This window comes from Corvus hawaiiensis, chromosome 3 (assembly GCF_020740725.1).
Source record: "Corvus hawaiiensis isolate bCorHaw1 chromosome 3, bCorHaw1.pri.cur, whole genome shotgun sequence".
NCBI lineage: Eukaryota > Metazoa > Chordata > Aves > Passeriformes > Corvidae > Corvus > Corvus hawaiiensis.
In genome coordinates, this window is record NC_063215.1 from 70,966,198 (window position 1) to 70,978,237 (window position 12,040).

Consider the following 12,040-nt stretch of genomic DNA (forward strand, 5'->3'; position numbering starts at 1 on the left):
CTCCTTGTTTGATATGTGTGTTACAGTATCCCCACTGTAACAAGATAAGAAATTCCAAATGTTTCATATGCCATGTTCTAAAGCAACCATAACAGTCCACAAATTCAGTGAAGTCATTGTCTAGTCAAAGAAAACCATATTAAAATTTGTTGTAACTATTTGCAAGAATATGACACGCCTTTTGGTTGTAGTTTCATGCTAAGAAATCCAGTAAACAACATGGTGTCTTCCAACCAGAAAAGTGTTTCCACTTAGTTTAAAATTACAGCTCAAAGTTCCAGCTTGAAAGAAGGATACATCTATTAGATAAACTTCTCACATAATGAAATGGCATTTCTTTGAATAAATTAATTTCTAAAAGTGTCAGTAGCATCTATCAGTCAGACAGGTTGGTTGGTTAAATATTCATAGGAACTTTGCAGTAATCCTTAAACTCCTTAAGCCTTTTGAATTTTCAGTAGGTCAGCTACTCCATTCAGTTTTGCTGGCAGCACTCACTGACTTCTTCCTAAAAGGGGCTACAGGAAATGGTAATAGATCATGCCATTGGTAAGGTTCCATCACTCAAACATTGCAAATTTTCCCTTTTCCCTAAAACATGTAATGAATTAATTATTAAGTCTGGTTTTCAATGCAAACAACAAGCTTGCACAGAGTATATTTGCCATATTTTGACTTCTACACTAATTCACTCAAGTAGTCTCAGATACATCTATGTCAGACCATAAAATAATAATAATTTAGGTTATTATGAATAAAAATTACAATTCTCCAAAGAGTCTTGATGTTAGTAGAAAAATAACTCCTAATCTTAATATTCATATTTTTTTATCAATATTGTAACTCCTCATAAAGCTATATGCCATCCTGCTGGAACCCAAATGATTTTATTATAAATTAGCTATTTGAATAGGTGAACATTAGAATAGAAAATACAAAGGCCTGAGTAGTTTATTTCTAAAAGTGGACCTGAAAGACATTGATGATTAAGATAGACTTGCATTGGAAAATTGTGTCTTGTTAAATATGTGTAACAGTTTATATTAGGAAGCCTGGTTTTAATTTGCTTATAATGTCTCCATAATTTAGTTATAGGTTTGACTTTCATGTGATGGAGTCTGAATTTGTCTGAAAACTTTCAGCATGAAAAAGAACCCACACAGAAAATTACACCATGGCAAATGTTGCATTTTGTGTTATCCTAAAAATTGAAACATATAACAGTTCTGATAGTCACTTCATTTACAATTTAAAGCAGCCTATTCAAACTTGTCAGAAGATCTGTTTGACACTGAGGTATGTGTGCTATTTTTCCTCCTGTTCCAGCAGGCTTTTCAAATTAAGGAAAAGTACAGATCCCTAAGGATGTGGGTTACTCTACAGTCAGGAGATGGGCTTTATGTCCCCACCTTACATAGTTTCTCTACGCTCCTGCTAGCCACGACTAGTAAATTAAACATGCTCCTAACCATTTTCTGCAAATGAATGTATGCCATAGAAATGCAGAACAGATGAGCAAAAACTCATTTAGATGATCAGACACTGTCCTTGTATTGACAGAAAGGACTTACACTTGATCAAAATTTTGTATCACTTCCTTGGCCATTATGGAGTCTCTTCCAGACAGGCAGTTTCCATTCTGGCATGACCTAAAGGAGGTTTATCAGTCAACAGAAAGGATCTGGGGTGTAGAAGACTCTAAATGTTCTCAAAACACTTTTCTCCCCAATTGTTACACCCCAAGCTTGCTCAGAGAGTGTTTTAAGGGGGCTTAAGTACTTTGATACCACTTTGGAGTACAGGAGAAGACAATAAACTTCTCAGGAGGTTGAAGAGCAAACTTTTACTTGCAAAGTTTAGAGAGTAAAGTTCTTGGCAAACTTTAAATCAACATCCAATTAAAGTAAGGCACTTCACAAAGCAGTGACTTAGCAAACTCTAACTCATCCAATTTTAAATTACACAGATTTTGAGAAAGGAGAAGAAAGAGAGAGAAGGAAGGGAAGGGAAGGGAAGGGAAGGGAAGGGAAGGGAAGGGAAGGGAAGGGAAGGGAAGGGAAGGGAAGGGAAGGGAAGGGAAGGGAAGGGAAGGGAAGGGAAGGGAAGGGAAGGGAAGGGAAGGGAAGGGAAGGGAAGGGAAGGGAAGGGAAGGGAAGGGAAAGAAGGAAAAGAAGGGAAAGAAGGAAAAGAAGGAAAAGAAGGAAAAGAAGGAAAAGAAGAAGGAAAAGAAGGAAAAGAAGGAAAAGAAGAAGGAAAAGAAGGAAAAGAAAGTCACGATCTTGGATCCAAACAAAACCCCAGCTCCTGTAAGGCCCGAGGCAGTGGGACATATCAAGGGTGCGTACCCATGTCACAGCCTTTTATCTGCTCTGGTCCCTCCCCACAGGGGGGTCTTTTGGTGTGCCAGTGGCTTGGTAGCAACTTTGGGGCTGGACCAGAGGCTCCAGTGGGTGAGGTGTGGAGCACTGCCCCGCTCCACCTTCACTGAACTTGCCCTGCCCCTCCCCAGCCACACACTTTTAGTTGTTTTGAGCCAGTAATTTTTTCTCTGGTCTCCTACACCCCTGTAGGGAAGTGATTTCTGTACAATAAAAGTCAACAATTTTATACAGATTTCTAGAAGTGTGATGATCATTTTTAAAGTATTTTGTGGCAGTGGATGCTTAGCAATTCCATCTTTCCAAAACCATTATTGCAATGTCTTAGCCTTTGTACTCTATAGGCAATTTGACCAAGAAAACTTTTCCTTCCTGACATGTAAATAGAAATATACTGTTTTGAGCATTTGGTCAACTGCTTTTCTAATTCATTTCATCCCAAAGTCAGCCTGTGTGTTTGACTGTGGCCTAGTCCTAGTCCTCCAGCTTCAAGCACTGTCTCTGAGGAAGACAGGTTCCTGTCTTGCTGTCAGGACAAACTAGCCTGTCACCTAAAATTCCTTGCAGCTATGATCCTGTTATTTTCCTCTCTTAACAGTCTTCTAAAATCTTTCTGCTTAATAATGACTCCATGCATAACAACACCACTGATATCAGTGTTATGGTCTAGACATCCCTTATAATTGTATGTAAACCTAAGAAACAAGTATGCAAGACACAGCCTCTGACTTAAAACTCTAAAGAATTTTTCCTCCTCTCTATATCTAAATAAGTGAATGTCCTTTGCTTTTCTGAAACTTTAGATAAAAATGACTTTCAAAGCAGAAACACTTTGCACATTGACAATGGAATGATCAAGAGCCTAATAAAACAAAAAGAAAAAACCTACCTGAAAACACAGACCACACTTCATTTGCTTTTTTATCTCTTCTTTGACAGAGTTTTGGCTGGCTGCAATTTGTTTTCTCCTCGTCCTGTGGGGGACAGCGGATTTGTAGGTGAACTGATTAGGCAGACAGAGATGCTTCTCTCGTTCCTCTCATTTTTCTTTGCCACCTCAAGTGAAGCAGGAGTCACTCTCAGTGGCAGTGTTGTCACTGCTGGCTGTGGTCCCAATGATAAATCCTTCTGCACAAGTCCCTTGTGCTTCTAACCCATCCCCACAGGACCCATTCAGCCACAATTGTCTTAGTTTGCAGTATTTTGCAGAACCTAAAGCATTAATCCTGAAATTATAATGTTTTTCCATATTGAAGTAATAATTTAAAAAACTAGAGATAAGAGAATACTCTTAGTTCAGAAGGAGGAAAAAAAATAGTGTCTGTAACTGTTAGGAGACCCAATTTCTTCCTCCAGTTTCTTACAGTTAAAGTCACCATTGGGTTCTCTAGAATATGATATAAGAGAGAACACATTTCAGAAAGCACATTATCATTTTCTGTAGCACTGAGCAACCATACCTCTCAATGCCAGCAGGACATAAAGTTTATTTGGAAGAAAGATGTGTAATGCAATTTGCTTTCATACTGCTTTCTGTCTTTAAGATGTAACTTCCTCCTTCTGGCTCTTTGGACCAGACCATCGATCATTCTGCATTCTGGAAAATAGACAAAAACATCTTTCAGGAGCTGCCTTTAGGGATGTATGAATGGCAATATGTCTACAAATAACCTTCTGTAATAGTAGTCAAATACTGTATTTGCTGTCAGATGCCCTTCTAGTTGCATTTGTTCATGATGCAACGTAGCTGAAGTAAACACGAAAAATTTCAGTCGAGCACCATGTATCCTTTAAGTCTTGAAGAAATATTTCTCACAGCAGTTTCTGAGGTTCATTAGTACCAATTCCTTTGCCTCTATGATGGTTGGAGGGTGTCTGAGACAATATTTATAGGGAGTAATACTATCCTTCATCCACTTGAAAAATGGATGAAGCTGTCTTCAGGCATTGTTCTATTATTCCATATTCTGCCAGTTCTCGTATTCAGCTATAACTTTTTTACCTCACCATCTCTTTTTGAGTTTGACATTGCTTTTTCCTGCACAGCACTTCAGTTCTATACCCAAGATTATTTGGAGCAAGGATGCTCCTTTTACAGTTATCATCCATGTTTGCAATGGAAATATCTTTACAATATGTATACATACATGTGGGGATCTGTTAATCCATTGATTTTCATATTTCACATGCTCCCCTTGTTCCCTCCCTGGCCTTGGCCACTCCCTCGGTTGCTCCCTATTTGCTCCTGTACCCCAACCCCGCCCAGGAACCACCCCTGGGCCCCTGACAAAACCACCCCGCACCCCGACTCGTTGTGTCTCCACCTCTGAACATAGTGGGGACAAGATGTGATTAAAGCCTCATGAGAGACCCTTCTCTACCTTCTTTACCACCGCTGCGTTGTAGCACTGCTGGCTGCCGGAGCCAGATCGCAGGGCTGTCCGAAATGGACTCGGAGATGTGATCAATCGCATGGCCCTAGGAAACCCTCGCTGAGCTCTCAGGCAGCAGCAGCAGCCTGCTAGGCAGAGTCCAGCGGTTACAACACATACATACTATTATCTTCAAAAGTTCTGCCTGGAGGGCAAGAGATCTACACACAGTGGATTACTTGGAAACATGTACACAAGAGTGATCTTCAAACAAGCTATCCAGGGCTTAAAAATAAAACAAACAAATCCCCTTTACTGCACCACTGCATCCTCTAATCTGTGGCCTGAAGAAGAGAAGGCAGAACTTTTAAAGACAGCCCTCAGTGGTGTGACGAGGTAAATCATTCACTGGAGACTGTGAATGATTAATTACAGAAAATACTCAGAATGCAAGTTATTCCACAAAACAGGGAAGTAATTAATTATTCACACTTGCTCACTTTCTTCTGTCAGTAGATGTACCTAAACAGCAGAATCTTTCTTCCATAAATACAGATGCTTGAAAACTGGAAGTTGACCTTTACTAATTATAGAAGCATAGAATAGTTTTGAGTTGGAAGGGACCTTTAAATGTCATCTAGTCCAACACCTGCTGAAATCATCAAGAGCATCTTGAACTAGGAAAGAGACAGGACACAGCAACCCATCTCAAGGTAGGCCCCAGAGCAGGCTACAGGAATTGCAATGCAGAAATTATTGCCCCTCTCCCATGGCTACGTGCAAGTTGATTGGAGTCTAAATTAGGCAGAATGAGGCTGGATGACAATGTCTTTGTTCATTCCTGTGTATCCAGAAATGCTTTGTCTGTACAGAAAGAGCATGTCCCTGCCCACAGGGACATGCAATCATAGTGCAGAATTGGTTTCAGTAATCATCTGTAAGAATCCAACCAGCTTAGCTCTGTCACCCACGTAAAACTGCACAGAAAAAAACAACTGTGCAGATTCACAGAATGTTCTTAATTGCTATTAAAAATCTTCTGATAATCACTCAATCAGATGAGGGACTACATATATATAAAATTACAGCTTGTGAATAAAAAAAAAAGAAAGAAACTGTTTCTGTTGGAAACTTTAGTCAGGAATTGTACTTTACATCTGTGACTTGCATTTCTACTTTTTTTTTTTTTAAGTCTGTAATCTTCTGGGGTTTTTTTAATTTTACAATCATGATTTAATCTAGAAGATCTGGGAAAGGATTTGCTTTTTACTGCTTGTTTATCACCTACAAAAATATGCTGTCCAGTCCTTTTGTCAGTCTTTGCATATGCTTTTCCATCATCTTCAAGAAATATGAGTGATACCATACCCCAAAATCCCATTTTTGATGCCTCACTAAAGAAATTCTCTAAAGGTCATGTAATAACCTAACCAGTCATTACATAAAAACCATCCATATAATAGTATAATAGGGGGCACATATTTAAATTTGTTCATTTTATTTTGTCAGTGCAGTCTCTTTTCAATGTTTGTATCTTACCTCTAGCACTACCTCCAAATACTATTTTATGAAACAACAATTCTGTTAATCATCCACATAGCTTTAGCATTTTAAGAACAGACAGGCCAAGACTGAAGATATCAAATGCAGCAACAAAATAATTTCTGTAAAGTCTAGCTTTAAACATTTTAAAATGTTATTAAGAACTTCAGATCATTTTAAATATAGAAAATATGAATTCTGTGATTACCACCATATCTTGTTGAGTGAAAATAATTGACTGCTGTTTTTCCCTCTTTTCAGTAGTTATGCTGTTAATAACGAAAAAAAAAAAAAAGGATTTTCTTATTTATTATAACAAAATCCTCAATTCTGAATCCCTTGAACATCCTTAGGATAGATAATTGCCCTAAGTGAAGGCTTAATATCAACTTTAAGATAGGGTTCCAGAGATGGCAAGAATTCAGACTATGTAATATTCCACATCTGGTTTTGAGTCTTTTTTTTCCCAGCTTACCTGTTAGCTGTGATGAAAAAAATATGGAACCTACTTTAAATTTGTTATGCAAATTTTATGTGAATAAATTTGAATAACACATAAATTGTCCAGTCTTCTGATATTCAGTGATGATCAATTACTCCCAGGAAGATAGTATCCCTTGAGAAAGTGTCACTGTTAGAACTGCATGGTAATACCATTTTTAAAGGTAGATGAAAAATATTCAAGCTCTGTTGGGTTCTATTTTAAATAAATTTATTCCATTTACAGGAATCAGAGCCAGTTAAAAGTTATGAGTAAAGATAGGAAAACAGGTTTGAATTCATCCAATCTCCTTAAAGGCTTATTTTCTGCATTTCATGTAGAAGTACAGAAATCTTAATCCAAAGTAAGTGGCAAGCACATGACTAAAATGTGGGGGACACCCTGTGGGAAAATGGCAACATTTCTTGCTTTGCAAAGCACTTAGTGTGAGCCTGCATTTCCATTAAAAAAAAAAAAAATTAAAGCTGAATTTAAACACATTCTCAAAGTTAAGTAATTGCTTGAGTGCTTCCCTGAATTGAAGCCAAATTGAAGGATACAAAAATACTAATAAAGAGGATAAAGGAGAAAACAGAATGATTTGAAATCCATCTAGCATGCATTCCTGGAGATTTTGTGAGGCCTCAATTTCATACCTATGTATTTCTGGCACCACTGTAGTAACACCACAAAATAAATCTGTGAAAGCTCAGAAAATTAAAGCTTAAGGCATAAAGCCAGCATGTGAACAATAGTTTACTTCATACCCCAGAAAGCCAAATCTGACTTATCTGGGCTAGAAAAATGAGAGTATAATGAGGAAAAAGTTGAATAGGAGTTTTCACAAAAGGCATTAGAAAGAGAGGTTATATACCAGTGAAATTATAATCCATTAAATGGAGCATTTCTCTTTGTTTCATGGAATAAGTCATCTAATGAAGAAGCACGTCTGTGTGGTTAGTGAGGGCTGATTTAAAAATCTGTATGGTTCCATGTTAATTTACATAATCCTGGTTATGTGGCATAATTCATAATTTTAAATATTCTTTTGTCAGCTAGAACATGTGTTGTCATTTGAAATTATGCCTGTCCAGTCAGAAAAGTTTGGAGCAGATGGAAGCAGCATCCATCTTCAGCTGATTTCTGATACCAGCTTAAACAGAAGAATTTTTTCTCTCAAAGGAATATGCTGCCCTGATGCTGCCACACAGCAGGCCAGACACCATAAACAGCAGGCTCCATAATTTAAGTTGTATAATTCCTTTCAATTCCATCCCCATTGAATTTACTATTTCATTTCTTAATGCCGTACCTCACGTGGCAGAATTTCACAAATTCTATTTCTCTGAAAGATTGGAGCACATGTCAGAAAGGTACAGCATCTGCTACCAGCCATGAAAGTTGGGATGGGTTGTTTGAGTTGAAAAGACTACAAAGAAACCCATATCTTCAAAAGTTGAGTTCAGCTTGCAATCTAAGGCTCAAGGTAGAATTTGGAAAGCCCAGTAGGATCTTTTAACCTTTCTAAGAAATCAACACAGAGCATCTGTGTTTCTTGGCGTATATCATAAAATTAGTTCTGTGAATTATTTATTCTGCATTGCACTAGGAGTTAAGAACACTCCAGTACAGGCTATATTCAAGGTACAACCCCAACCCCAACACCTTCAAGATGATGGTAGACGTAATAGTGAGACCAAAAAATCTAAAAGGAAAAGGGCCAGCAGGTTGTGAAAATTAGTATATCAATAAGCAGTGGAAACATTGTGATATTTTCCCTCTTTCTAGGAGAATAAAAAAACATTTTGGGCTCACCATTTTTGCAAGTGCAGATCCAGCAACTCTGGTTGTACCTCTGCTGTATTGCTGACTGCCAAGTGGCCTTAACTTTATCACAATCCTCTGTGAGTTAGGAAAGACCCTTCTGATTTGAGCCGAAGAGATGCTATTTTTAATGCAGATGCAAATATTTTTATCTAAAACAGTTAGTTATGCTTGCACATTTTGGACTGCTACATGAGGAATCCCTTGGAGGTACAAGGTAGAGGGTACTGCTTGAGGCAGAGGCTCAGAGCCTGGCCTCCCATGCCTTGAGAGATAGTCAACAGCATCCATGGCCACGTTCTCTTGACAGAGATACAGCTCAAAATACTCCACAGGTGGAAAAATTGCTACATCAAGAACAAAAAACCACACTCCACAGCTGTACCTTTTTCCCACTCCCCAAAAGATACAGGAAAGTGTGGACTGCAAGCAAGCTGCAGCTGAGACTGAGACCCTAAGAGTCTGCCTCAACCTAAAGGCACAGACACTAAATTAATTTGTCTAATCTTGGTGAGTTACCTGTGTGTGCAAAATTCAGTGTTACAACCATTCCTAGTAGCAATGTTTTTGCCCAGCTGAGAAAAGCTCATTTTATTACAGGAAACTACTGCTAAACATGACATATAGTCCCAACCATAAATGAGTACACCACACTTTGATTTCAATAGATATCAACCCCATACTAAGAGGGAGAAAAGGCAGCTTTGACTACAGCATAGTTATGCCAATAATAAAAGACCATTACATCCTGATAGCAATTTATAGTAGATGACAATACACCCTAGAGCAAATTTTGTCCTGTGTCTTCAAACTTACTGATACTGTACAGTATATTTTAACAACTCCATGAATATAAATGGTCTCATTCAAGAAACATATAAGGAAGACTAACAGTTTACAATTATTTTAAACAACATAAGAAATACCTTCTTTGCCACATACTTTCACCAAAATATTTATAGAAATTTTTCTTGCCACAAACCTATTCTTTTATCCACATTGTCTGTAATCAAAACAGTTTTAAGAACGTGTCTCTCTCTGCAAATAAATTAGCTATCTCCTTGTGCACGTCAGAGAAATTATTAGCATGAAATAAATACCTTGCAATTCTCTTGATTTTAGGGAAATCTGAGTGAATTAATTTGAAGAATCTACTTGTGAGATACAGCAGGGAAGCTGGGAAAGAACATGTTGAATACCAATAGAAAAAGACTTTTCTTGTGGTCCCTGAATATATATCATACCTTCAAAATAGGACAGGTTTCTGTAATGCATGCCACAAGACCTTGGCTTTTTTGTCGTTTCTCATTCTGTAAGAGAATTTAAAAGAGGAACAGAAGTCCTCTTCAGTTTTCTTCCCTGCTTTTTTGATTTATGCTGATTCCCTTTCGTGGTCTTCCTTTATTGCAAGGGAGAAGTGACAGCTCTTAAGATCTACCCAAAGACCATGTCTCCACCCCTCCTCATGGACCGTGTAGCCCTTCCTTCTCACCCTGCTCCTGCAGGTAAAGCCATTCAACTTTAAGAAGTGAAGCAGGTGTCAGTGAGAGAGAAAATCAAGAGGTTTTACAGACTCCATGGCTGAAAGCAGCTTTGCTTTAACAGGATTGCCTTCCTATTGTAAAAAAGCTAAAGGCGCTGTTTAGAAGGAGCTTGGGCCTCGAAGAAAGGCTCAAGTGAAAACTTTCATGTTGCAGCCCATGCTTTCTCATATGTTTTGGTATCAGTGTCTGTATATGGGTGAGCATTTTGTATATGAGCAATTTTTCTGACTGCAGGTCCCAGGTTATGATATAAAAATATTGTAATATGTACATATTAATTATTTCTTTTCCTCACTGCCACTTCTCAGTTGTTTTTGAGATAAAGCAAGCTGAGCAGAGCTAAGATCAACCTTAGCTCAGCATACTAAGAACTGCAAAATTTCTTTTCCTCACCATATGTTACTGCAATCCAAGGATAGAAAGTATAAGCTTAAAGAATTTTCCTCAAAAAAAAAAATTAAAAATTGTAAATTGCCTCACAAAAGCAACAGCTTCCACAGATCTCTCATGCTCTGCCTGATGAAAATGATACAAAATCATGGCAGCAAGTGCACAAAGATAGTAAAAATGACTCCACATGCCCAGTGCTTCCCCTTTAACTTTTTTTCGGTTCTGTAGCTGCACCTGGTACCCTGGTAACAGCCCCAGGACAGATCAGCTGTATCGAGAGTGATGGAAAGGTTGAAAAAGAGAGGAGGAATTTATTAAATAAATAAAGTCTCTAAATGTTGCTCTTCTTTATGAGCATTTGTAAAATTCCATGGACACCAGCGGGAAAAGGTAGGTAGAGGAAAGACTTGCATCTAGAAATGAGAACACAACAGAGTTCTCTTGACCTTGTGGTAGAACAGGAGCCAAAAAGTAAGAACAGTTCCACTGAACTACTTGGAGAATAAAAATACTACTATGCTCTAATATTTCCCCATTTCATTGTTTCCTCAGTAAGAGCTGAAGAGTAGTGTGACAGGAAGATATTCTATTTCTCTGGCTTTTTTTACTACCTAGTAACTAGATGGTAAGACAGAAATGAAGATAGATATGAGTATGGCAATGAAGAGCACAGCTACAGCAAAACAACTTCAGCATCGTTTAGACGTAAAATAACAATCTTCCCTTAGTTAAGAGGTCAACAATTAATTATTGTTGCAATTGTTACAAAAGAAAACAATATTTTTACTTCAGCTTCAATTATTTACACAATAGATCATTATTTGCTGACACTGTCAAGCATTTCATAGGGATTAACAGTGATTAATAAATGCATCCAGACTAAAACAGATTTAATGCACTGAGCTAAATAATTCAGCGTACTTGATTTCTAGGTGACTTACATAAATTTGTTTAAAAGAGTCACAAAATAAAAAGATGTTAAAAGAAAAAAGTTAATTAATCTAACTTTTATAGATATTGGACAGTATCAGAATGGGATTACATCCTCATACACAACTGTGACTATGTGAATATACATTTTCCTACATGCAGTGATCTGGAATTTTAATGTTTTCTGTCCCCTGGACAAGCAGCAGTATTTGTGCAATCTGGTGAAATAGATGTAATAGAGGGAGAGTAGAAATATGAATTTTGCAGTGATTTTATTTTTAAATTATGCAAGTCTTTGTTGTTAGGCATCCTAAATTCATTATTTCCACCATATTCTAAAATTACTAATTGCTTACAGGTGTACAACTAGAATATATCAGAAGGTATGCTTGCATGATTCACAGAGATGGCCCAGGGAGTTCATGTGAGGTTTCAGGATGACCTGAAGTCAAAGAACTATCTTTTCCTACCCTCACTGAAATCATTAGCCTGGTTTGCTTTTCTGGTTCAGTCAAAACCTTCTTTTTTTCAATCCACTACTACCTGGGCTGAACATGAAATCTGCTACAGGTCTGACAA